This window comes from Pongo pygmaeus, chromosome 6 (genome assembly GCF_028885625.2).
Source record: "Pongo pygmaeus isolate AG05252 chromosome 6, NHGRI_mPonPyg2-v2.0_pri, whole genome shotgun sequence".
Lineage (NCBI taxonomy): Eukaryota > Metazoa > Chordata > Mammalia > Primates > Hominidae > Pongo > Pongo pygmaeus.
In genome coordinates this window covers 111399913-111407391 of record NC_072379.2, presented here as the reverse complement: position 1 = coordinate 111407391, position 7479 = coordinate 111399913, and the positions used below count along the sequence as shown (strand labels likewise).

At 38.4% G+C, this 7479-nt stretch overlaps 1 pseudogene; it reads left to right on the top strand.

Moving 5' to 3' along the window:
• Positions 1-882: 882 nt before the first annotated feature.
• On the top strand, positions 883-2682 carry LOC129041577 (mitochondrial intermediate peptidase-like; annotated as a pseudogene).
• The last annotated feature ends 4797 nt before the right edge of the window (positions 2683-7479 follow it).

The following is a 7479-nucleotide window of genomic DNA, read 5'->3' as shown; positions in this document are numbered from 1 at the left end:
TCTAAGACCTATTCATACAAATAAGCCTTTCCCTATGAAATCTACTTCATAAAATTGGAAGAGGCAACTTTTCCACCAGATATGTAGAAATCAACGTAGGAACAGGTTGAACATGAAAAAGAAAGGAAACATGAAACCTCCAAAGGAAAACAATGTCTCCAGTAATAGATCCCAATCATAAGGAAACATGTCAAATGCCAAAAATGAATTCTAAATAATAATAAGGAAACTCAGTGAGATACAAGAGAACATAGATAGACAATTCAATGAAATCAGGAAAGTAATTATTTGAATGAGAAATCCAACAAAGACAGATATTAAAAAAGAGCCAAACAGAAATCCTAGAGCTGAAGAATTCAATGAATGAAATGACAAAATACAATCAAGAGCTTCAACAACAGACTAGACCAAGCAGAAGAAATAATTTCTGAACTTGAAGGCAGGTATTTTGAAATATCACAGGTGAACAAAAGAAAGAAGGAAAGAAAGAAAGAAAAGAAAAAAGCATTTTAAAAATGAAGAAAGCCCGGAAATGCAGAGTGTGCACTCCTGGCTGGAGCTGCAGCAATGGGGCAAGGGTCTTGCAGCTGGGCATGGGGTTACTCCACAAACACTATGTGCCCAAAGGCTAGGCTGCTTTGTAGCCGGACTAGTGGCCCTGTGGCCAGGGTGGGTCGGCAGGGGCAGCCTCAGAGTTGAGAACCATGTGGAAGGGTCAGCACCTGCTGGTCCCTGGTGGGCTCCGCCTTCAATGTCAGGGCTACCACTTGGAACTGTTTAGTGAGCACTGGGGTCTTTTTGGATGTCCTGAGCTCAGTGCTCCAGAAAAATTTAATATTGCCCAATAAAAAGCCTTGAGAAAGACAGAATTGCTTGTGGAACATGCATGTTCCACCCCACCTGGATCCCAGATTGTGCGCATCTTTGATGAGCTCTCAGATTCCTTGTTCAGAGTGGCTGACTTGGTTGAACACAAATGTGGAATTATGTCAAAGTTTGCAAAAATTACTAGCTGATTAAAAACAAAACAAAAACTAGGCAAGTGGCCTAACTGTTTATGTTTGATTTTGAAATTAGTGGAATCCATCTAGACAAAGAAAAGTGTAAAAGAGCAGTGGACCTCAATGTTAAAATCTTGGATTTGAGTAGTACATGTCTTATGGCAAACAACTTTCCCAACAAGATTGAGAAGCATCTCTTACTAGAACACATTCACAATAACTTTTATCTGATGGGGATCGTATCATAATTGGTGGTCTCCATGCAGCAGCACCAGGCGACTTGGTGTGAGAAGCTGCTTACAAAATTTTTCTTTATCCCTATACTGGTCAATTAAAATGTTTAGAAGAATTGCCCAGCAACAGAGATCCTCTGCAAAAGTTGGTAGGGTATTCTGTGTTTTCCAACAGGGCTCTCCAAGGAAAAATAGTTAAAAATTCAGAGACTGTCATCCAGTTCCTTGAGAAACTCTCTGACAAACTTTCTGAAAGAACTCGAAAAGATTTTGAGATGATACGAGGGATGAAAATGAAACAGAATTCTCAAAATTCCAAAGTAATGCCTTGGGAGCCCCGCTACCACAGTGGTGTGAATCATGCACAAAGGTATAATATTGAGCCTGGCTTATATTGCCTGTTTTTCTCCCTTGGAGCATGCATGGAAGGCCTGAATATTTGGCTTAACAAACTGTTGGGGATTTCCTTATATGCAGAGTAGCCTGCAAAAGGAGAGGTATGGTGTGAAGATGTCCGAAAACTGACTGTCATTCATGAATCTGAAGGACTGTTGGGGTGCATTTACTTTGACTTTTTTCAGCAAGGAGACAAACCATATCAGGATTGCCATTTTACAATCCACGGAGGCAGATTAAAGGAAGACAGAGACTATCAACTCCCAGTCATAGTTCTTATGCTGAATCTTTCCCATTCCTCAAGGAGTTCACCAACTTTGCTACCTCCTGGAATGATGGAAAATCTTGACCATGAAATGGGACATGCTATGCATTCAATGCTAGGACGTACTTGTTACCAACACGTCACCGGAACCAGGTGCCCCACTGATTTTGCAGGGGTTCCTTCTATTCTAATAGAGTACTTTGCAAATGATTATCGAGTAACCAGTTTGCCAGACAAAATTAGAATGGGCAGCCACTGCCAAAAAAATATGGTGTCTCAGCTTTGTGAATCTAAAAAGGTTTGTGCTTCAGCTGATATGAAACTTCAGGTCTTTTATGCCACTCTGGATCAAATCTACCATAGGAAGCATCCCCTGAGGATTTCAACCATAGGCATTCTCAAGGAAACACAAGAGACATTCTGTGGCTTACCACATGTTCCAAATACTGCCTGGAAGCTGCAGATCACCTACCTTGTGGGCTATAGTGCCAAATATTACTCTTACCTCATGTCTAGGGCAGTCACTTCCATGGTTTGGAAGGAATGTTTTCTACAAAATCCTTTTAACAGGGCCACCATGGAGTGCTATTGCAGGGAGATGCTGGCCCACAGTGGAGGAAAGAAGCCCATGCTCATGGTTGAAGGTGTGCTTCAAAAGTGCCCTTCTATTGATTACTTTGTAAGTGCCCTTGTTTCTGACTTGGATCTGGACTTTGAAACTTTTATCATGGATTCTGAATCATGGAAACACCCCAAATCTCTTAAATCAAGGTCATGTAGATATTGACTTTGCTATAAATGCTACAGCTGTGAAAGCTTGTTTCTGATTTCAGGGTTGACTTCTGTAATAATTTCTGAAAAACTTTAAACTGATAGAACTTGGAATAAATCATTTGTTTTAATTATATCAAAATGAAGAAAGCCTACAGATGTATGAGACACCATTAAGTGAATAAATATTCATATTATGGGTGTTCTACAAGGAGAAGAGAAAAGAAGAGAAAAGGAGAGGAAAACATATTTAATAAAATCATAGCAGATAACATCCCAAGTCTTGGGAGAGAGATGGGCATCCAGGTCCAGAAAGCTCAAAGAATCCCAATTAGATTTAACCCAAGCAGGTCCTCTCTGAAAAATGTTGTAGTCAAATTGTCAAAAGTCAAAGACAATGAATTTTAAAAACAGCAAGAGGAAAGAATTAGTCATATACAAAGGAATCTTCATTAGACTAACAGTGTACTTCTCAGCAAAATATTACAGGCCAGGAAAGAATGGGATGATAGATTCAAAGTGCTGAAAAAAAAAAAAACTGTCAGCCAAGAATATTAAACCCAGCAAAGCTACACTTTAGAAATGAAGGAGAAAAAAAACTTTCACAGATAAACAAAAATTAAGGAAATTTACCACTAGAACAGTCTTACAAGAAATGCTCAAAGGAGTCTTACATCTGGAAGTGAAAAAATGGTAACCACCATGATGAAAACATGAGAAACTATAAAACTCACTGGTAAAGACAATACACAAAGGAGAAAAAGAAAGGAATAAAGCCTTCTTGCTACAGAAAAACACCCAGCTGCAACAACAAACAATCAGGAAGTAAAGAACAAATATACAAAACAAACCAGGCATAAATATACAAAAACCAGAAAAACATCAATAAATGACAGGAGTAACTCCTCATCTATCAGTAATAACCTTGAAAGTAAATGGATTAAATTCCTCATTTAAAATATATAGACTGACTGAATGAATGAATAAAAACATGACCCAATAATATGCTGCCTACAAGAAAGTCACTTCACTGTAAACACAGACTGAAAGTGAAATGATGAAAAAGATATTTTATGCAAACAGAAGCCAAAAGTGAGCAGGAGTAGCAATACAAACAGACTTCAAGTCAAAAGCTGTAAAGAGACAAAGAAAGACATTATATAATAAAGGGATCACTTTGGAAAGAAAATGCAACAATTGTAAACATACATATACCCAACACCAGAGCACCCAAAAATATAAAGCAAATATTCTATCTAAAGGGAGAGATAGACCCCTATACAATAATAGTCAGGGACTTAATTCAACACCCCACTCTCAGCATTGGATAGATTACCAAAACAGAAAAATGAACAATGAAACATCACATTTAAATTCTACCATAGCAAGGAGGAGTTGGTACCATTCCTTCTGAATCTATTCCAATCAATAGAAAAAGAGGGAATCCTCCCTAACTCATTTTATGAGGCCAGCATCATCCTAATACCAAAGCCTGGCAGAGATACAACAAAAAAAGAAAATTTTAGACCAATATCCCTGATGAACATCGATGCAAAAATCCTCAATAAAATACTGGCAAACCAAATCCAGCAGCACATCAAAAAGCTTATCCACCATGATCAAGTGGGCTTCATCCCTGGGATGCAAGGCTGTTTCAACATATGCAAATAAATAAACGTAATCCAGCATATAAGCAGAACCAAAGACAAAAACCACATGATTATCTCAATAGATGCAGAAAAGGCCTTTGACAAAATTCAACAGCCCTTCATGCTAAAAACTCTCAATAAATAAGGTATTGATGGAACGTATCTCAAAATAATAAGAGCTATTTATGACAAACCCACAGCCAATATCATACTGAATAGAGAAAAACTGGAAGCATTCCCTTTGAAAACCGGCACAAGACAAGGACACCCCCTCTCATGACTCCTATTCAACATAGTATTGGAAGTTCTGGCCAAGGCAATCAGGCAAGAGAAAGAAATAAAGGGTATTCAAATAGGAAAAGAGGAAGTCAAATTGTCTCTGTTTGCAGATGACATGATTGTATACCTAGAAAACCCCATCGTCTCAGCCTCAAATCTCCTTAAGCTGATAAGCAACTTCAGCAAAGTCTCAGGATACAAAATCAATGTGCAAAATCACAAGCATTCTTATACACCAATAACAGACAAACAGAGAGCCAAATCATGAGTGAATGCGCATTCACAAATGCTTCAAAGAGAACAAAATACCTAGGAATCCAACTTACAAGGGATGTGAAGGACCTCTTCAAGGAGAACTACAAACCACTGCTCAACAAAATAAAAGAGGACAAAAACAAATGGAAGAACATTACATGCTCATGGATAGGAAGAATCAATATCGTGAAAATGGCCATACTGCCCAAGGTAATTTATAGATTCAATGCCATCCCCATCAAGCTACCAATGACTTTCTTCACAGAATTGGAAAAAACTACTTTAAAGTTCATATGGAACCAAAAAAGAGCCTGCATTGCCAAGTCAATCCTAAGCCAAAAGAACAAAGCAGGAGGCATCACGCTACCTGACTTTAAAATATACTAAAAGGTTATAGTAACCAAAACAGCATGGTACTGGTACCAAAATAGAGATACAGACCAATGGATCTACAACTATCTGATCTTTGACAAACCTGACAAAAACAAGAAATGGGGAAAGGATTCCCTGTTTAATAATTGGTGCTGGGAAAACTGGCTAGCCATATGGAGAAAGCTGAAACTGGATCCCTTCCTTACACCTTATACAAAAATTAATTCAAGATGGATTAAAGACTTAAATGTTAGACCTAAAATCATAAAAACCCTAGAAGAAAATCTAGGCAATACCATTCAGGACATAGGCACGGGCAAGGACTTCATGTCTAAAACACCAAAAGCAATGGCAACAAAAGCCAAAATTGACAAAAGGGATCTAACTAAACTAAAGAGCTTCTACACAGCAAAAGAAACTACCATCAGAGTGAACAGGCAACCTACAGAATGGGAGAAAATTTTTGCAATCTACTCATCTGACAAAGGGCTAATATCCAGAAGCTACAAAGAACTCAAACAAATTTACAAGAAGAAAACAAACAACCCCATCAAAAAGTGGGCGAAGGATATGAACAGACACTTCTCAAAAGAAGACATTTATGCAGACAACAGACACATGAAAAAATGCTCATCATCACTGGCCATCAGGGAAATGCAAATCAAAACCACAATGAGATACCGTCTCACCCCAGTTAGAATGGTGATCATTAAAAAGTCAGGAAACAACAGGTGCTGGAGAGGATATGGAGAAATAGGAACACTTTTACACTGTTGGTGGGACTGTAAACTAGTTCAACCATCGTAGAAGACAGTGTGGCGATTCCTCAGGGATCTAGAACTACAAATACCATTTGACCCAGCCATCCCATTACTGGGTATATACCCAAAGGACTATAAATCATGCTGCTATAAAGACACATGCACACGTATGTTTATTGTGTCACTGTTCACAATAGCAAAGACTTGGAACCAACCCAAGTGTCCATCAATGATAGACTGGATTAAGGAATTGTGGCACATATACACCATGGAATATTATGCAGCTATAAAAAAGGATAAGTTCATGTCCTTTGTAGGGACATGGATGAAGCTGGAAACCATCATTCTCAGCAAACTATCACAAGGACCAAAAAAAAAAAAAAACAAACACTGCATGTTCTCACTCATAGGTGGGAATTGAACAATGAGAACAGTTGGACACAGGAAGGGGAACATCACACACCGGGACCTGTTGTGGGGTGAGGGGAAGGGGGAGAGATAGCATTAGGAGATATACCTATTGTAAATGACTAGTTAATGGGTGCAGCACACCAAAATGGCACATGTATACATATGTAACAAACCTGCACATTGTGCACACGTACCCTAGAACTTAAAGTATAATAAATAAATAAATAAAATAAAAAATAAAAATGAAATAAACTGTACCATGGAACAAATGGACCTACCAAATATTTAGAGAACATTTCACCCAATAGCTGCAGAATATATATTCTTTTCATTGGCATATGGAACATTCCCCAGGATTGACCATATGTAAAAACACAACATAAGCCCCCAAAAATATTTTTAAAAATAAAAATCATATCAAGTATCTTATCAAAATGGAATAAAATTAGACATCATTAACAAGAGGAATATTTGAAACTATACAAGTACAAGAAAATTAAACATGCTCCTGAATGACCAATAGATGAGGAAAAAATTAAGAATAAATTAGGCCAGGTGCAGTGGCTCATGCCTGTAATCCCAGCACTTTGGGAGGCCGAGGCGGGTGGATACAAGGTCAGGAGATTGAGACCATCCTGGCTAACACAGTGAAACTCCGTCTATACTAAAAATACAAAATAAATTAGCCAGGCATGGTGGCAGGCACCTGTAGTCCCGGCTACTCAGGAGGCTGAGGCAGGAGAATGGCGTGAACCTGGGAGGTGGAGCTTGCAGCAAGCCAAGATCATGCCATTGCCTTCCAGCCTGGACGACAGAGCAAGACTGTCCCAAAAAAAAAAACGAATAAATTTTTTAAAAAATGAAGATAGAAACACAGCAAACCAAAACCTATAAACCTATAAGACATAGCAAAAACAATATTAACTAACGTTTATAGCAATAAATGCCTACATCAAAAAGCTAGAAAAGGCCAGGCACAGTTGCTCACATCTTCAGTTCCAGCATTTTGGGAGGCTGAGACAGGAGCATCACTTGAGGCCAGGAGTTCAAGACCATCCTGGACAATATAAGACCCTATCAATCTAT